Raw genomic sequence first — 18,843 nt, 5'->3', positions numbered from 1 at the left:
AGGGATAATACAGACTTTCTGCTTTTAAGGGTTGGCCAGTATTTTAATTAGACCAGATCCCCTTGACTCACGTTAAATCAGTAAGTGAAAAAGTAGCTGAGTGGCAAATTAATCTTGTCTAGCAGCTTTGTCCTTTCAGCAGCCAAGGTTTCTAGGGGCAGGGGATAATTTTCATAAACAACTGACACAAAAAATATCTCAGGCAAATAAATTTACAGCACATTCTGGGGTGCAGACATTATAAACTTCTGATTAGCACGACACATACATGTTTCAGTGAAAAGTAGGTGGTCAAATGTGCCAAGCAAGCAAGCCAGCCAATTGGTTTAAAAGAATTTTTTTTTTTAATCTTTCCTTGGGTAGCAAATGAGTCACCACTATCCTTCTTCTAACCATCTCCCTATACTACCGTATCTCATTGTTACTGTTTGAATTTGGTGAATAATGATAAAGCAGCATCCTGCGTCTGTGTGTGCTCAGTCATGTCTCTTGGTGACCCCATGGGCTGTAGCCCCTCAGGCTCCTCTGTCCATGGGATTCTCCAGTCAAGAATACCGGAATGGGTTGCCATTTCCTCCTCCAGGGAATTTTTCCCACCTGCGGGATTGAACCCGCATCTCTTGCATCTCCTGCATTGACAGGCAGGTTCTTTTACCATTGCGCCACCTGGGAAGCCCTATAGCAGCATCAGGGCATCTTCATTCATTTGACGTGGGCAAGGCTAAATGGCATAACAGTTGCTGAAGAGCTGTCCTCATGATACCAACCAGGGATTTTGGCCTTCCTCAATCAATAGATATGGACTAGAGGCCAGACCAAAAATTCAGGCAAGGTGTTATTGGGGCTCCCATTGCAGCAGTGGGGAGTGAGAACAGTTCCTTGAGGTGGGGCGAGTTTGTTCCCTATAGGGGGTGAGGGTAGGAGTGTGTCCATGCGGTTAGGCTGGAGGGATGGCTTAGCTGGTTTGAGCACCCCTTAGATGGTGTTTTATGCAGCCTGCAAGTATGGTACCCTGCTTTTGCTCCAGGCTCTTCAAAAGTGGCAGTTGGGTTTTTTTGGTCTCTTTGTATCTTTTGCCCAGAATTCACCCTAACTGCTCAGGCATGCCATTATGTTTAGTTCCCATATAGTTTCTCTGTATTTTGTGATTTGAGGAGAGGTTTGTCCTGCACAAGCACTGCGGCATTGCAGCACAGGGTCCCAGGTCACAGCCTTTCTCACTCAGACTGAGATTTTAATGGAAGGATGTTCCTTTCCCTGCTTTTGTGATTCTGCAAAGATAACTTAGCAGTCGTTCTCTTCTGAGATAGTTTTCCAACTATAAAATAAATATCTGGCTTAAAAAATGTTTCTGCTCCAGAATGAAATGAGAAGCAAAAGGCAGTGCCCATTAATTTATAATTAAACTGGTTGGGAAAAGGGAAGCACATGCTAGCAGATTGGTCCTCGGTGACTGATGCGTTCCCTGCTGCAGAGCCATGGCTGGAGAATGATTTATGGTGTTTCCTAATGTTTCTCATTCTTGTTTCAGCCGAGAAGGTCACCCACAAAAGACAGGATCTGGGAAAGAGGCGGCACGGTTTCACTTTGGGTGACTGCCTTTTTCTCCTTCCTTTCACTTAAATTTCAATATTTACAGCTTATGGGTCTTAAATTTGACACTCAGCAGACATAAACTGTATTCTTGAGAGGATTAAAGGATTATTCACTCACTAGCTTAATCAGATTAATCAGAGATTTTGAACAAGATATCTAATGCCATTCACAAGATGGGAAGTGTGATCACTGCCTGTTAGTTGAATTTGGCTTGGACACCCACAAACACACACAAACACGGACATGTATTCATGCACACACACAAACCCAGATATACACACACTGATTTTTATTTTATTCACTATGATTTATTCTTGAAAAATACTTACTTTGTAATTATGATCAGTTATCTTCTAATGCCTACTTTATCTAATGACAGAAAGTAAAGGTTAGGTGCCTGTATGTTTCCTAAATGTTATTTAAGATTTGAATTACTTTGTTCGTTATAGGTTACTTGAATTTACTTTTAGTGAATCTGCCTTATTATTGTCAGACCATGCCTTGAAAGACTCCCTGGAACCTTTTAAGGAGAAATAATTATTTCTTTTCTTTACATTCATATGAAGTAACCCTGGATATTTTACTATCACTAAGTTAAATTACAGTTCAAGAATAAGAAATATCCTGAAAAATAGACTTATTGTTTTCTGTTATTATTATATCAATTATTGCTTTTCCATTCCTATTAGGAGCTTAAATTCTCTTCTGCATTTATTTTAATAAGCTCCTTTTTTCTGCAGAAACAGGAGGCAGCAAAGACCCTTTGTACTACAGACATATTAAACCAGGATTGGGACCAACTGTCCTATTGTATGAACGCTTATTTTAAAGCAGCCTGAGTTAAGCAGATTTTGTTGGATTTACTTTTATTTGGGTCTTATGCTATTTGGAAGATAGACATTATAATATTGGAAATATTCTCAAAGAGAGGAAGAAGCAAAATTAAAATGTGAGCCCTATTCGTCCACTGTATTAATGAGAATCTCTTGATCCAGGGACGCCTGAGGTCCCTGGGAGCAGAATTCGGATGTCTCACGATATCAGCCTTGTGGTTTAGAACACACTGAATGTTGATGTCCTTGCTTTTCAGCCAGACTCTAAGTTATTTCTGACAGATACACATTTGTGATAAACTCTTCATTAATCCATTTATCACATTCATGAATGTTTGGTGGCAAAGCTGTCTTGAATATATAACACCCCTACCTGATATTTAAGCCTATAGAAGGTTTCATATTGTTCAAAGTCCTTTCATAGATTTGATCCTTACAGCCATCCCATGAAATGAAAACACATTCCAAGACCTCTTTCACAGAGAGGATGCATGCTTTACCCAAGGTTAAATGATAGAATCAAGGCCAATCTCTAAGTCTTTTCATTTTGAGTGCAAAATAATGTCACTCCTTTTCCTGTTGTACTTTGAAGAGTTTCCCAGGAACAGCTGTGGGTTTGGATAGCTCCAGCTACACTCACCCTACACATGTGTGTGTGTGTGTGTGAGGGGGAGAGAGAGAGAGACGAAAAGAGAGAGAGAGAGGAAGAGACAGAGAGAGGTGACACAGTTTAGTGAGTTTATAGGTATGGTTTGCAGCAATGAAATAAAATAAGCAATAGCTCCAACTTAGCAAACACTGAGAACCAAAAACATCAAATAAAAGTGAACAATGGATTTTGGTCAGTTTCCTGGGCTTTTGAGTAGCAATAAGATTTTATTGCTGCACCACAGCCAGAAGAGAGTAGAGGATGAAATCATGAGCCACTATTTCACAGCCGTCTGAGCACTCAGAATGCTGGCTAAGTTGTACAGTGCTTAGAATTTGCCAGGCATGTTACCTCTATTATCTCGTCTAATCCTGGGGTGGGTTTCTTATTATTGCCCCCTTTCTCAGGTGGCAAAACTGAAAACCAGAAAATTTAAGTAACACGCACAAGATTACAGCAGTTACCAAATGGCAGGTGCATGGCTCTAGTCTGTAGTCTGCCCCCTTCCCTCCGTCAAATGTGCATTGACCATTCTGACTGCTTTACAAAGTAGGATTTCTGCATTGCGACCTAATCATCTTAATGATTGCATTGTATTTGCTTTGGCAGCACTATTTTTTAACAGAGCCGGTGACGTTTGCTCTGGCTTGATCTCAGTTGTTGCATGCTTTAAGGGCTTAGTACGCGACAGTTACATGGGACATGTTTTCTCCTTCATGACAGTTAATCCTCATTTGGGAGAATGGATTTGTCTTGCTTATTAGTAGATAGAGAATGTGAAGCTGGGAGAAAGTAAGCAACCTGGCCAAGGCCAAGGCAAGGCTGTAATTCATCCCCACCTGATTCTATGTCCTCTGGCCTCTCCAGGCACCTGAACCCGAGGCCAGCCCTGGGGACACTGCCTTGAGACCCCAGCTGCACTAGAAGTGCCAGAATCAGAAGTGGAAATAAACACAGTGTCTCAGACTTGCAGCGTTATCTTCTGCCCACGTGGGGGCCCAGAAGCCTTCCTGTATCTTGGCACATTTCATCAACACTAAGTCATCACACCCAGTTTCCTTTTCCCTTTCCTGGATCTTCATGGTCTTTTTCATTTTTGCAACACCACATTTTTATTTTTAACCAAACGTACTATGTTATTTCTGATTATCTTCCTTCTTTTTGGAGTGTGTGACCTGTATTTGGTGATTCAGTTTTCAGTGTGCCTCCCTATACATAGTTTTTGCACCAAACCACAAACCGAGGTGATGGGACAGAGGTCAGGATCATCTGTTTACTTAGGTAGCACTAATCCCAAACTTATCCCTGTCTGTGCTGGGCAGAAAAATAAGATACATTGGGGGAGAATGCTGATATTTTAAAAATCTGTGTGCTTAGGTAACAATCTATGTGAGGTTAATGTTCAGGGACCAGGAATTATTTTTGATAGGCATGACTGCTTTTTCTTGTTTGAGTCTTTAAATAACATTTGTAAACTATCTTAAGTATAGGGAGTACACAAGCCTATTAAATATACACATTTCTTGCACACACTCAAACCTTCACATGGTGTTATGGACACATATTTCCTGATGTCCCAAAGTAAAAAAAAAAAAATAGTTTAAGAGTAAGAGCTTACCATTAAACTCTCCTCTGAAAATACATTTGTGTTGGATGATACACTAAATTTCTTCCTCTTAAAAATATTCAGCGGTGACTATATTCTCTTATGGTCTTCCCAGGTGGCACTAGTGGTAAAGAACCTGCCTGCCAATGCTGGAGACATAAGAGATGTGGGTTCAATCCCTGGGTCAGGAAGATCCCTTGGAGCAGGAAATGGCAACCCACTCCAGTATTCTTGCCTGAAGAATCGCATGGACAGAGAAACCTGCTGGGCAACAGTCCATGGGGTCACAAAGAGTCGGACATGCTTAAGTGCATACACACATACTTTATTATAATGGCTATTTTTTTAATTGTAGAAAGTGTAAACAAAGTAGCAACAGGATGGAAGTTGATAGGTTAAATGACATTTACCAAAAAAAAACAAAGAAATTAAGTCAGTCTGTTTAAACATTATTGTCTTCTGTTCAGATATCGACTGGAAAGATCCCTGATGTGTCAACCAGCATGTGGAATGACTTTTGGACTTGTGTTTGGGAACAGACTTGGACTCTATTCTCTTTTTAAAAAATGTATATTTATTTATTTGGCTGCTCCGGGTCTTCGTTGCGGCATGCGAACTCTGAGTTGCAGCATATGGGAGTGTGGAGTCTTAGCCGCCGGACCACCAGGGAAGTCCTGGGACTCACTCACCTTTGGACGAGCTTGGATGTGTAAGTAGCTTGTGAGTGTGTGTGTTTTCCAGTGGATACTACTGGAAGAGCCAGACCCTTGGAAAATGGTGTGTAAGAGATGGTGGACTCCTCATGTCATAGAGAAATCCCAGGCCACTTTAACTTAAATCATCAGGGATTGTGTGACCATGGTAGCAGGCACAGGGATCACTCGGCTTCAGTGTCTGAGCAAAGATACTGAATTTCGGTAACTGCGACCATACAGTTATGCAGAGGAACAAAATTTGGTACCTATACATCCCATGGTGTAGATGAGGGCCTGTTCCTGGAACTGGGCTCTCACCAAAGAGAACTGAAAAAGAATATGTCAGAAAGAAAAGTCACGGAGAAAAGTCAGAAAGGGCCTAATGATCAGCGTCCGCATAGGGCCCCACTGGCCATGCAGGGTCCTGCAGAGTCCTTTACTAAACATTTGTTTGCCTTTTTGTCTCCAATTTGTCAGTTACCTTTTTCCCCTTTAAAGTCCCAAACTACTACTCCCAGCATCCTCTTTTGTCTTTTGCTGAAGATGGTGTCTAAAGTGACGTTTTCATTTTGATGAGTCATTTAGTTTTCCTGGATCTCTCCCACATACACCTGTCATTAAACTTTTGCTTGATTTTCTCCTGTTACTAATTCTCATGTCAATCTAATTTTTAGACCAGCCAGAAGAACCTAGAAGGGCAGAGGAAAATTTCTTCCTCCTTGACAGCTAACGTGGCAATTATTCTAAATGAATGACCCTTGTAGATGAGATTTCAAGGTTATAGATCACTGGAAATCTTGCCTTGGTTTCTGCGACCAGCTGCTTCCTGGTGGGGGCTTTGCCACACGACTGAGGAGCTCTTGGTGTCAGTGTTCAAGAGCTGCTGTTTTTCTTCCCTCTGTGTGTGTGTGTGTGTGTGTGTGTGTGTGTGTGTGTGTGTGTGTGAGATAGAGAGAGAGGGAGAGAGGGAGAGGAGACTTCTAAGCTTGGGTGTATTGTTTATGGGAAAAGCATTGGAATCAACAGAGGTGGACTCCTTAGTGAATCTGTTTATGAACATTTATTTCTTTATCACAAGTATGCTGGAGTCCTAGAAATGTCCTATATCTTGACCTGGGTGGAATATTTATATGCAAAAGTTAAAGTGTACATTTCAGATGTATGCATCCTTATATAAGTTATATCTATAAAATAAAAAGTTGAGAATCACTTTCCTTACCACTGAGGTGTATTTATTTTGTAGGTATTTCTTTTTGCATGTGTTATAGCTCCACTGAGGATTCCTTTAGATCCTCTGTGAATTCCTAATAAGTTTCAATGGTGGTTTGTGAGGAAACACACATTTTTTTTTTTTTTAACCAGCTCACCTGCTCACCTCGGATGATTCTCTGAGCTGGACTCATTCAGCCTTCCAGCCCTGTTCCCAGCCCTCCATACTGTCTTTTTCCCATTGAGAGTTTACTGAGGGGAGCTTCTCTAGAGTTCCACCATCCTTGGGGTTTTCTAGTCTTGCTCACAGTTACCGGCAACCAAGTCTCCAACCTGGACCCTTGTACCTTGACCCTTATTGAGACACAGTGGATTCCACTCCTGGAATTATTGCAGGAAAAAAAAAAAAAAAGCAGAATTTAAAAATAGGTAGAATAAACACAAGATCCTTAGATGGAAAAGAGTGAGGCCAATACAGCAGAAGCCATAATCCCAAGAACAAAAAACAGGACCATCTCACGTTATTTCCTAGCCGCCTCTCTGAATCTGTAAAAAAAAAACAAACAAAACACCACGTTAAGGTGGCATTTGCAAACGTGCTTGTTTTTACCTAGTGCCACAGTCAGGCGCAGTGGGCTTCAAGGGAAAGAAAGAAGGCAAGGCCAAGGGGATGGCTTGGCTGCGTCCTCTCGGCTTTCCGGCCGCGGCTGATGGAATTATTGTTTATTTTTGTAATTTTCAGAGGTAGGCCGGTGACAGCTGAAGAAGACTGTATTTGCTGAGGAGCAGCATGATGGTAGAGGGGAGCAGAGCTCCTGAGGGAGACCTAATGGTTCCTCTCCTTCCTGCACGGAGATAAAGACTTATAATAAGCGTGCATGTTCGCCATCTGGCTCTGCGCATGTGGTCCTTATGGAGGCGAGCGCCGCACAATCTGTAAATGATCGGAAGCCATGGCGCTCTCTCCAGAGACTCCACGATGCAATCAAGGTGACAGATGGCACGGCCACTGCTGTGGCCTCACGGAGAAGATCAAAATCACCTTCAATAAACTCTGACTGAAATGGGCATGAGCACCTCCAAAGAGTCAGTTTGTCAGTCAAACGGCGACAGTGGAGCCGCGTCGCAGGCCAGCTCTGTGTTTCCATCGTTTCCATCTGACTGGGCCTGAACTGTGATCTTTCTCAAATTGTCCTTTCTGTTTAGCTGGAGCAGGCCAGCCGATTGCCAGATTCATGGCTTTATTGAGGAAAATTGAAAACACGATGTCCTCAATTTCCGGGGGCCACGCACATGCACGAGCCTGGCAGGGGCTGGGACACCCAGGCGCTTTGCAGGGAACGGACCCCCACGTCTTGAGCCCAAGTTCGCTCAACCTTATAGGCAGATTCTTGGACATGAAAAATAAAATGCAAATATGTGCCTGGCCCGTAAGCTCAGCTGGCAGTGGCTACAGAAAGAGTATTGGGTGTCCAATAAATGTGTGTAGAATTAATAAATGCTTGAAAAGAAATGGAGGAAGGGAAGGGAAGAAATGATGTCTCCCGGTTGCTAGAACTATGTATTCCAAGGGCAGACTGCTGCCCCCATGAGGGATCTGATACTGGTTTCCATTTCTATGCATCTTCATCGCATATGGCTTTCAGTGAACTTGAAGCCTGGGACATAAGGTCAATGAAATGCAGACATATTATTTTGTCCTAAACAAATCATAGCAAATTTGTAGAAGTCAGCAAGTTTAGACAAATTTCCATTCCTCCCCTGCCCCTCTACAACTGAAAATTTTTTCCAAAGCTCCAACTGATTATAAAAGTTACCTGTAGTGGGAGAAAAATGTACCACTATCTTTTCAGAGGTAAGGGCACTGATTTCAGGTCAAAGATGATGGATCTTAATGAAAGAACTCTCCCCCTCCCTCTCCCTCTCCTCCCTTGGCAGAGTTCCACTGTTGTTCTTCCTCTTAGGCGCCAGGAAATGTAGATTTCAAGCAGAAGTCGACTTTTCCAACCTTGCGTTTCCCCAGAAACTCGGCATCTTTTATCTTATACAGATGTTTATACTCTAAGCCTATGAGGAGACCTCAGAATTCCCACTTCCCATTGATATTCCTGCTTGAAACTGTCATCTTTTAGTTTTGCCTACTTGCTTTATTTAAAATCCAAATCCTGCTCCTGCCTCCTCCCTACCTGCCTTATGTAAATTATTTGTTTGCCAGCTGAGAAAAATCTTGTTGTTGGGTCCTGTTTTCTCTTCGAGTCTATTCCTCTTGTAGGTGCTTCTGCATGTTAATGTCCTGCTGGAGAGAGTTACCCACTGGAGGAAGGCAAGGCAACCCACTCTAGTATTCTTGCCTGGAGAATCCCATGGACAGAGGAGCCTAGCGGGCTACAGTCCATGGGGTCGCAAGAGTCAGACACGACTGAAGTGACTGAGCACACGGGCTTCTTCACTCCTAATTTGTGTACACCAAACAAGAGAAACTGTTTAAAAAGCGGGGGAGGGGCTCACATTTTGAGTGACAGGAGTAGCAAAAACTTTGTACAGGGACTGTCTTTTCACTAGGCGTGTCAGTGTAGCTGATGTGCATCACAGCTCAGTGTGGACTCCTAGGAGCAGAGGGCTAAGTTTATTCAGCAGAAAGGAAGGATACCTTTTGAAGACTGAACACCTACTATGTGTAGGTTGTGCTAGGAGCTGAGAAATAAATCTTTGTGAAGGAAAAGCAGGCATTAAGTGATATTTTTATGGCACTGTGCTCTGCCTGCTTCTTCTGTCCTCTGTCTGGCTGTCTGCCGAGCAGGCTTGGCATCCGCATCAGTAACAGGTCTTGGGGAGCTTCAGGGCCCTGATGGACGTGTGTCTGGTGGGAGCCTGTGCCCTGTCCCAGGAGACCCTGTGTGTACTCTGTCCTAAACTGGCTCCCTGGAATGACAGACTCTGTAATCGACAAGTTCATCCACATGGCCACAAGGAGGGGTGGCAGGCCGGGTCATTTCTGGATTTTTGGCAGCAGATTTTGGCCCCAGACTGCACTTGCTTTGAGGATTGATGCTTCAGAAAGACAGATGGGTCTAACCCTTCCCTTAATGGTGTATGTGTGTGTGCATGCTCAGCCGCTCAGTCGTACCTAACTTTTTGCAACCCCATGGACTATAGTTCGCCATTCTCCTCTGTCCATGGGATTTCCCAGGCAAGAATACTGGAGTGGGTTGCCATTCCCTCCTCCAGGGGATCTTCCCAACCCTGGGATTGAACCCAAGTTTCCTGTGTCTCCTGTATTGGCAGGTGGATTCTTTACCATAGTTCCCCCTGGGAAGCCTTCCTTGAAGGGTAAAGATTGAGGAAATTCAACAGGGGCCAGGTGTCAAAGGAGCTTATATTGGAATGTGAAGGCTCTGAAACATCCATCTAGCATGAAATTTTATAATCAGAGCTTGGCCTCCATTCAGACAATGATGTTCTAGTCTTCTCTGGAGAGCAGTGTTACCTGATCATATGCAAGTTGAGTAACCATAGATCATCACCCTCCTTTATGTGCTGTCACTCTTAAATAATACATTGCTTAGAGGAAGATTCTCTTGAAAGTTACGTCTGTCAGCATAGCTGTTCCTTTATACTGCTGCATGTAGGCATCTGCCACACCCACCTGTGAGGGCGGCGGGTCAGGGGACATGTGGCTCTTCAGGGTCTGACCAGCCCCTGAAGAAGAAGCTGGCACAGGAGAATGGCCTGTGGTCATAATAAGGACAGTGGCTCCAAGATAGACTAATTTTTAATTGTGAAGCATATTTTTTTTTTGAAAGATAGACTCAATGGTGAAAGGAAAGTTAAGCAGAAATTCAAAACAAGGACACCCAATCTTACTGAAAACTCAGATCTCTGAACCCTGCCACTAGCCTGGAATGGTGTTAAATAAAATAAGCTTTAATTTCTCAAGCCGTCTATCCACCAGGCTGTTTGGACTTCTCTCCAAGAGGACTATGCTCTCATGTCAAATGAGAGAGGGGATGGCTTACTACACATTTTAAAAATACATATATATATATATATGTATATATTAAACTTACTAATGTCTTGCTGGATCTTAGTTGAGGCACGTGAACTCTTAGTTGCAGTATGTGGGATCTCGTTCCCTGACCAGGGATGGAAACCCAGTCCCCCTGCATTGGGAGCATGGAGTTTTAGCCACTGGACTGCTAGGAGAGCCCCACACACTTTATCACTATTGTTAAAACAACCCAGACATAGCTCTCTTAATTTTGGAACAAGAAATGGAATACTGTTTTGTGTGTTCAGATGTCCCTGTATAAGAACACACCAGTTCTGCAGTAGGTATTTGGAGGCAGTTGCATTTTGGGGTCAGATTCCAGCTGAAGCCCTCAATGTCTGCATTTTTTTCTGTCTTTTCATATCTGACAAAGGATGATGGCATATAAAAATGCCATCCAGTACATAGATGTTTCCCAAGCTGCTTGTGTGTTTCTGTTCAGTTTTTGGAATTTTTTTTAAACCAGATTTGTGACTTAAAAAAAAAATCCTCTCAACAAAATATTTCTGTTATAGCATGATATCTTGCTTAGAGAGGTTAATAAACATTTTACAGGACATATTCCTGTTTTGTTTTAATGATTTCTTGACACTCATTTTCATCTTCATCAGGCTAGCAGTTAGCAAATGGTTCCTATTTCCCACTAGATTCCTCCACCCTCTGTAATGAACGAGCTGTTGATTTGATTTCAATGAATTCTCTTTGGTGAACAATCCACTGTAACAAATGCTTTCTTTGGCCATAAAATCATTTCCCTTCAATACAAAAATGCTATGTCTGGGGTATTTTAAGCTGACGTAGGGCATAATTCTTTTCTTGGGGTTCTTATAATCAGCAACAACCTGCTTTCCTTTTTCCTTCATGACACTTACAAAATCCTTAAGGTAGTTTTTTTTTTCACACTTCTCCATAAGTGTATGAAGACTACAACAGCACTGTCCTAGGAACATATAATGCCAGCTACAAATGGGAGCCACCTACATTATGTTTCCTTTTCTAAAAGCAATATTTTTAAAAGTGAAAAGAAACAAATGAAATTAATTTTGATTGTAGATTTTATTTGACCTGTTGGATAAACAAAATGTAGTAGATCCCTTCAGTGGAATATTATTTAGTCATAAAAGGAATGAAATTCTAATACATGCTACAACTCAGTATAAACTTTGAAGACATGCTGATGAAATAATCCAGATGTGAAATGACAAACATCAAATGATTCCACATGTGTGAGGTACCTAGAGCTGTCAAATTCATAGAGGCAGGAAGTAGAATAGGGGTTCCCAGAGGCTAGGGGGAAAGGGGAGTGTGGTGTTAGTGTTTAATGGGTACAGAGTTTCAGTCTGGGAAGATGAAAACATTTTAGAGATGGATGGTGGGGATAATCGCTGTATACTGTGAATAATCTTAATGTCCCTGAGTTAGACACTTAAAAACAATTAAAGCAGGACTTCCCTAGTGATCCAGTGGTTAACAATCTGCCTGCCAATGCAGAGCACACAAGTTCGATCTCTGGTCTGGGAAGATCCTACATGCTGTGGAGCAACTAAGCCCACGTGCCTCAACTACTGAACCTGCGTGCCCTAGAGTTTGTGCTCTGCAACAGGAGAAGCCACCACAATGGAAGCCTGGCACTGCAACTAGAGAAAACCTGTGCGCAGCAATGAAGACCCAGTGCTGCCAAAAATAAATAAATTTTTTTAAGTGGTTAAAATATTCTGTTATGTATATTTCACCCTACACATCCCCCCAAAGGATCAGATTCTGTCATTCTTTGCTCAGAAACCTTCACTATCTTTCCCTCACACTCTGAATAACACTCAACAACACTCTGCATCCCTGTGATCTGGTGCTGACTTCCCCAGCTTCCTTTTCTTTCCTTTGCTGCTTACAAACCATGTGACCTTCTGTAATTTACTTACCCTGCTTAAGCTTCAGCTTCTTTATATGTAAATTGCTGATAATTCTGATATCTATCAGCTGCATGGGATTGGTGAGGATTAAAGGGAATAATGCACATAAGATGTTTAGAACAGTGCCTGGCACACAGTAAAGTCTAAATCAGTTCAGTTCAGTCGCTCAGTCGTGTCTGACTCTTTGCGACCCCATGAATCGCAGCACGCCAGGCCTCCCTGTCCATCACCAGCTCCCAGAGTTCACTCAGACTCACGTCCACTGAGTCAGTGATGCCATCCAGCCATCTCATCTTCTGTCGTCCCCTTCTCCTCCTGCCCCCAGTCCCTCCCAGCATCAGAGTCTTTTCCAATGAGTCAACTCTTCGCGTGAGGTGGCCAAAGTACTGGAGTTTCAGCTTCAGCTTCAGCATCATTCCTTCCAAAGAAATCTCAGGGCTGACCTCCTTTAGGATGGGCTGGTTGGATCTCCTTGCAGTCCAAGGGACTCTCAAGAGTCTTCTCCAACACCACAGTTCAAAGGCATCAATTCTTCAGCGCTCAGCTTTCTTCACAGTCCAACTCTCACATCCATACATGACCACTGGAAAAACCATAGCCTTGACTATAGTCCGTCAACCATAGCCTTGACGGACCTTTGTTGGCAAAGTAATGTCTCTGCTTTTCAATATGCTATCTAGGTTGGTCATAGCTTTTCTTCCAAGGAGTAAGCGTCTTTTAATTTCATGGCTGCAGTCACCATCTGCAGTGATTTTGGAGCCCACAAAAATAAAGTTTGACACTGTTTCCACTGTTTCCCCATCTATTTCCCATGAAGTGATGGGACCAGATGTCATGATCTTCGTTTTCTGAATGTTGAGTTTTAAGCCAACTTTTTCACTCTCCTTTTTCACCTTCATCAAGAGGCTTTTGAGTTCCTCTTCACTTTCTGCCATAAGGGTGGTGTCATCTGCATATCTGAGGTTATTGATATTTCTCCCGGCAATCTTGATTCCAGCTTGTGCTTCCTCCAGCCCAGCATTTCTCATGATGTACTCTGCATATAAGTTAAATAATCAGGGTGACAATATACAGCCTTGACGTACTCCTTTTCCTGTTTGGAACCGGTCTGTTGTAAAGGCCAGCTATTAAACTTTGTGGATGCAGTGTACGTATTTGGCTTCCCAGGTGGCTCAGATGGTAAACAATCTGCCTATAATGCGTGAGACCTGGGCTTGATCCCTGGGTCGGGAAAATCACCTGGAGAAGTAAATGGCAACCCACTCCAGTGTTCTTGCCTGGAGAATCCCATGGACAGAGGAGCCTGGTGGGCTCCAGTCCACGGGGTCAAAAAAGAGTTGGACGCAAACGAGTGACTGAGCAGGCATGCATGCCTGTGCATATTTATATTTTCACATGAAATGTTTAACACATTATTTATCATTAATTCCTATGTAAAGTCTGGAGAAAAGATACAGCAGGCAAACAACCAGTGTGTGAGTACAGATGAGGCAAAAGTTCATTTATGGGATTAATAGCTGACTGGTCAGTGTAAACATCCTGAATGGAGATTAGGAGAAATTATTCTAAAATGAAAACAAACACTGGGATGAAAATAAAGCTTTCTCTAGAACAGAGTATTCCCACGTGGCCAGGACTTCAGCAGTCGTGTTCTGTTGATCTGGTCATGGGACATTTTTCAGGCATTTTGCAAAGCACTCAGCTCTTGGTAGGGAAAAACTGAACCATATCAGAAGCATCATACGTTTTCACAGTTCAACACTCTTCTGCCAACAACATTTAGAGAGTCCATGGTGTCACAGAATTAGGTATGCACAAAGAGCTTGCATGCACGAAGAGCTGTTACTGAGGGAGGGTTCCCTGGCGACTGGCTCACCTCAGTGGCTCTCACTTCATCCTCGCCTACAGCCAACAGGCACCACTGAAAGGCCGAACCTGGGCCTTTCAGGCTTAAAAGTTGGCTTAAAACTTAACATTCAGAAAACGAATGAGTGAGGATGTGGTCAGACAGGGTTCTCTGAATGTGACCAAACGTTCTTATTTTCACTGAGATGAAAACTGGAATCAATACAAGATAGTTACGTTTTGCTTGTGTTATAAAAACTTAGAAGCAACTTTTGGAACAATTAAAGGGTAATCACTTTGTTTACTAAGTGTGTGTGTGTGTGTGTGCGTTCAGTAAGTCAGTTGTGTACAACTCTTTGCAGCCCCATAGACTGTAGCCCTCCAGGATCTTCCTGTTCCTGGAATTTTCCAGGGAAGTATACTGGAGAGGGTTGCCATTTCTTACTCCAGGTGATCTTACTGACCCAGGGCTCGAAGAAATGCACCTTGGATCCTTTTTCAGTCTTCTCTGGCCAAGTGTTTTCTCTGTGGGCCTTGGTTTCCTTCCTAGTTAACAGCAGTATCACTAGTTCTCTAAGAAGTGTTAGATACAAAGCAACTTTTATCACCTTACAAGCTAATTAGGAGTCAAACACCCCAGGATGAAATTTTGAAATTTTTTATCTGGTTTTCCACAATTTTTACCTTGAAAGGATGGGAAAGTTATTTAACCTAAAGCATTACTATCCTCCAAGACTACTGGAATCATGGATTTGCATGTGGGTGGTAGCTGGACAAATTTTACATCTTAGTTTGACAATTCAAGTTTTAAACAACATTACTAGTAAGAAACTGTCAAAGACATAAAGGATTTAAAAGTCTGAAAAATGTGAAGGAACAGTTAAGGACTGAATTAGATGAACAAAGTGAGATCTGTGTTTTAGCTAGTCTACTGGTATTTCCCATTTGTTTGTATCTCTTAAATGTGGCATTAACTGAAAGAAAAAAATCACTGATCCCAACTCTATTTTGCAGATGACTAAAGAATTTCAAGTTACGCCTTAATTTTATTTATTTGATGGCTGCTATGTCAAAACAAAACTATAGCTAATAAACGTTTTATCAAAAGGGTATAATTTCCACAATTGTTAGGAGACTTCATTGTCAGAAAACATTTAGTGTAGGCAGATGATTTGGGAGGGTGTTTATAGAAACCTTAAGCACAGAGAATCAATTATCAAAAAAAGTTATTTTGTTGGGTTTGAGGATATGAAAATACAATACTTTTCGTTTTATATTTCAGTTGATCACTGGCTTTTATGTTGGACTGTAGAGTAAAAGGGCTTTCCTGGTGGTTCAGTGGTAGAATATCCACCTGCCATGAAGGGAACCTTTGATCCCTGAGTTGGCAAGATCCCCTGGAGAAGAGAATGGCTACCCACTCCAGTATTCTTGCCTGGAGAATTCCGCGGATAGAGGAGCCTTGTAGGTCCATGGGGTTGAAAAGAATTGCACTCGATTCAGTGACTAACACTTTGACTTTCATAGAGTACAGTGAAATGTGTGGAACTGTGGACATTTGTAGACTATCTGAGGAAGTTATTTGCTTTTGATTTTCTTCTTGTCAAAGGCAAGGTATCTTTCTTGTCTGTTTTGCAAATAATGAGAAAAGTGAGAATATACACAGATATGGGAAAGGAAGCCATCAGGTCTAGAATTCGACAACTCAGACTCAATTTTTGGAAAAGACTTCTCCATTCAGTGTTCCCTGCCCAACAGACTTAGAGCCTCAGGGAAGGGACCACAGGAGTCCTGGTCTCCAGGCACATGTGTGGGTTCTTACTTGGGGTGACCATCTCTAGGTGTACCTCTAAAAGTTGTAAAAGGCTGTCGGAAAAAGCAATAGCAAAAATGTGCTCCTATTTTAAATACTTAGGTCTGTGTCATATTCAGCTCCTCTGAATAGGATGTAACTGTTTCTACTGTTTCTTCCAGTGGCCAGTACAGGTGGGGACCGCTGAGTCCTGTTGTCCCTCAGCCAAGTGTGGCAGTGCGCATGCTAAGTCGCTTCAGTTGTGTCCAGCTCTTTGCAACCCCATGGACTGTAGCCCACCAGGCTCCTCTGTCCATGGGATTTTCTAGGTAAGAATACTGGAGTGGATTACCATTTCCTTCTTCAGGGGATCTTCCCAACACAGGGCTTAAACCCACGTCTCTTCTGTCTCCTGCATTGGCAGGCAGGTTCTTTACCACTGGTGCTACCCGGGAAGCCTTTTTGTACAACGAAAGGCATTTCCTCTTCAGGCAATCCTTCTGTGTGCACATCATCCAGACAGCCACCTTTGTTTATCTCCAAGGGTGAACAAGAAATATAGCAGCATGAAAATAAAACAGTATTTTCCCCAAACTCTATTGTCCCTAACCACTCTGTTTCCCCTTTAAATACATAACGTACATTTAGAAGGACTTCCTTGGTAGTCCAGTGACTAAGACTCCACACTCCTAATGCAGGGAACCTGAATTCTATCCCTGGTCAGGGAGCTGGATCCCACATGCTGCAACTGAGTTCACATGCAGTAACTAAAGCTCCCATATGCCGCAACTAAGACCTGACTCAGTCAAATAAATACATAAATTCAACTAGAAACAATCTTGTTTCACGAGATTTTGACCTATTTAATCAATATGTTCCTCAGGGTTTGGAGGAAAGAATGCCTGAAGCCCATAAGACATATAGATTTCCTCTTTCAGATTCAATGAACTTCATAAATCGAAGGATGGTACAAAAAGGAAACGTTTGAATAATATGTGATGAGACTTTTCTAGAGATTTGAGGAGAGCCCAGGTGTTTCTTGGGCTTCCCAGGTGGTGCTAGTGGTAAAGAACCCGCCTGCCAAAGGAGGAGACATAAGAGACGTGGGTTTGATCCCTGGGTCGGGAAGATCCCCTGGAGGAGGGCATGGCAACTCACTCCAGTATTCTTGCCTGGAGAATCCCACGGACAGAGGAGCCTGTGGGGCTACAGTCCATGGGGTCGCAAAGATTCAGACAAGACTGTAGTGACTGAGCACTGGCACACAAATGTTTCTAGGTGATAGAAAACTTCATTCTTATTCTTATTTGGTTAGTTCCTGGTTATTCAAACTCATTTAATGGATTCATTTTGGAATGTTTCATTATCAACTACTTTGAGTGAGGAATATGCATCAAAGGAATGTACCCTCTTAAGAGAAAAAACAAAAGCAGATAATGGCATTAATAAATTCATAGCTTAGATACTTTGCTCCAAATTTTATGTTCTTACAGATTCTCTTTGTCTTGCAAACAATAATGAAGCAATATGATAAACATAAGTAAGGAAATGAAAAAGTGGGGTATATTAGACACATAATTATTGCTATTTTAATTATTCAGTGTATTTTAGATTATTAGACTATAAGATACACTTCTGAGAGACATATAAAATTAGTCTCTGTTATAAGAAAATAAACCACTTTGCTAATTCATAGAATTTATAAAGGTAAAATATTGAACCAACGAGTTGAATAATGCCATAAGTTTTGGAATGGAATAGAAAAAACACAAGAAAGCAAAAGGCTGCATTTATACATGGCATGTTCTTTCTTCCAATCCGCAGTTCATAAACATCAAAAATACAGGTTTCTCACCATGAGGAGAGGGTTTAAGGGGATGAAACAGGGACCCAAGAAGATAAGGATGAGAACTGGTATTGGTTAAGGACAAAGAGGAAGAATAAGGATTCTCAGCTCTGGTCTGGGGTTTGCGTTAGACTGTCTGATGTCATGTGAGTCACTCACTCTCGTTTTTTGTTTACTGAGATAGCAGTGTGTAGGGAGAAGAGGCACAGCCTTGAGAAATATATAAACTCGATTGGAACCTTTATTTTGGCTCTTTCCACCCATTTGACCTTGGGACAGTACTTACTCTCTTTGAGCCTCTGTTTCCTCATTTTCAAAGTGTGAATATCAATAACCATCCCCCCAAGGTTGTTCTCATTGGAGAATCCAATGAGATTATAGTAAAGCACCTAACACGGTGATACATTGTGTTGGTATATGACACATACTCAATAAGCAGAACTTTTCATTATCTTCAAAGTAAGTGGTGAGATCAGTTCCCTCTGAACTTAATATTTTGTGATTCAGGAACTGGTTGATGGGAATCCAGGTTTTGTCTGAGCGACAAGTAATTTGCTGATGCCCTACTCCCATCACATCAGTGATAGCCGTCCCCTAGTCCGGTTCCTGGTCACAGGGGCAGGTCACATTCCAGGCATAGACACTGGCTCAGGTTAGTTTTGTGCCTGGCATGGAAACTGGACCCTTCATAACTGTTGGAACACTTGCTTGCTTGAGTCACATTTTAATCCCTCACCAAGACTGAATGATTTATTATTTTTTTTCAAGGCTGCTATAAAATCAGAGATAGAAGCTACACTGAATCAAAGCATTA

This window comes from Bos javanicus, chromosome 14 (genome assembly GCF_032452875.1).
Source record: "Bos javanicus breed banteng chromosome 14, ARS-OSU_banteng_1.0, whole genome shotgun sequence".
NCBI classification, from domain to species: domain Eukaryota; kingdom Metazoa; phylum Chordata; class Mammalia; order Artiodactyla; family Bovidae; genus Bos; species Bos javanicus.
The sequence above is the reverse complement of the archived record's forward strand: the minus strand, read 5'-3'. Positions refer to the sequence as shown.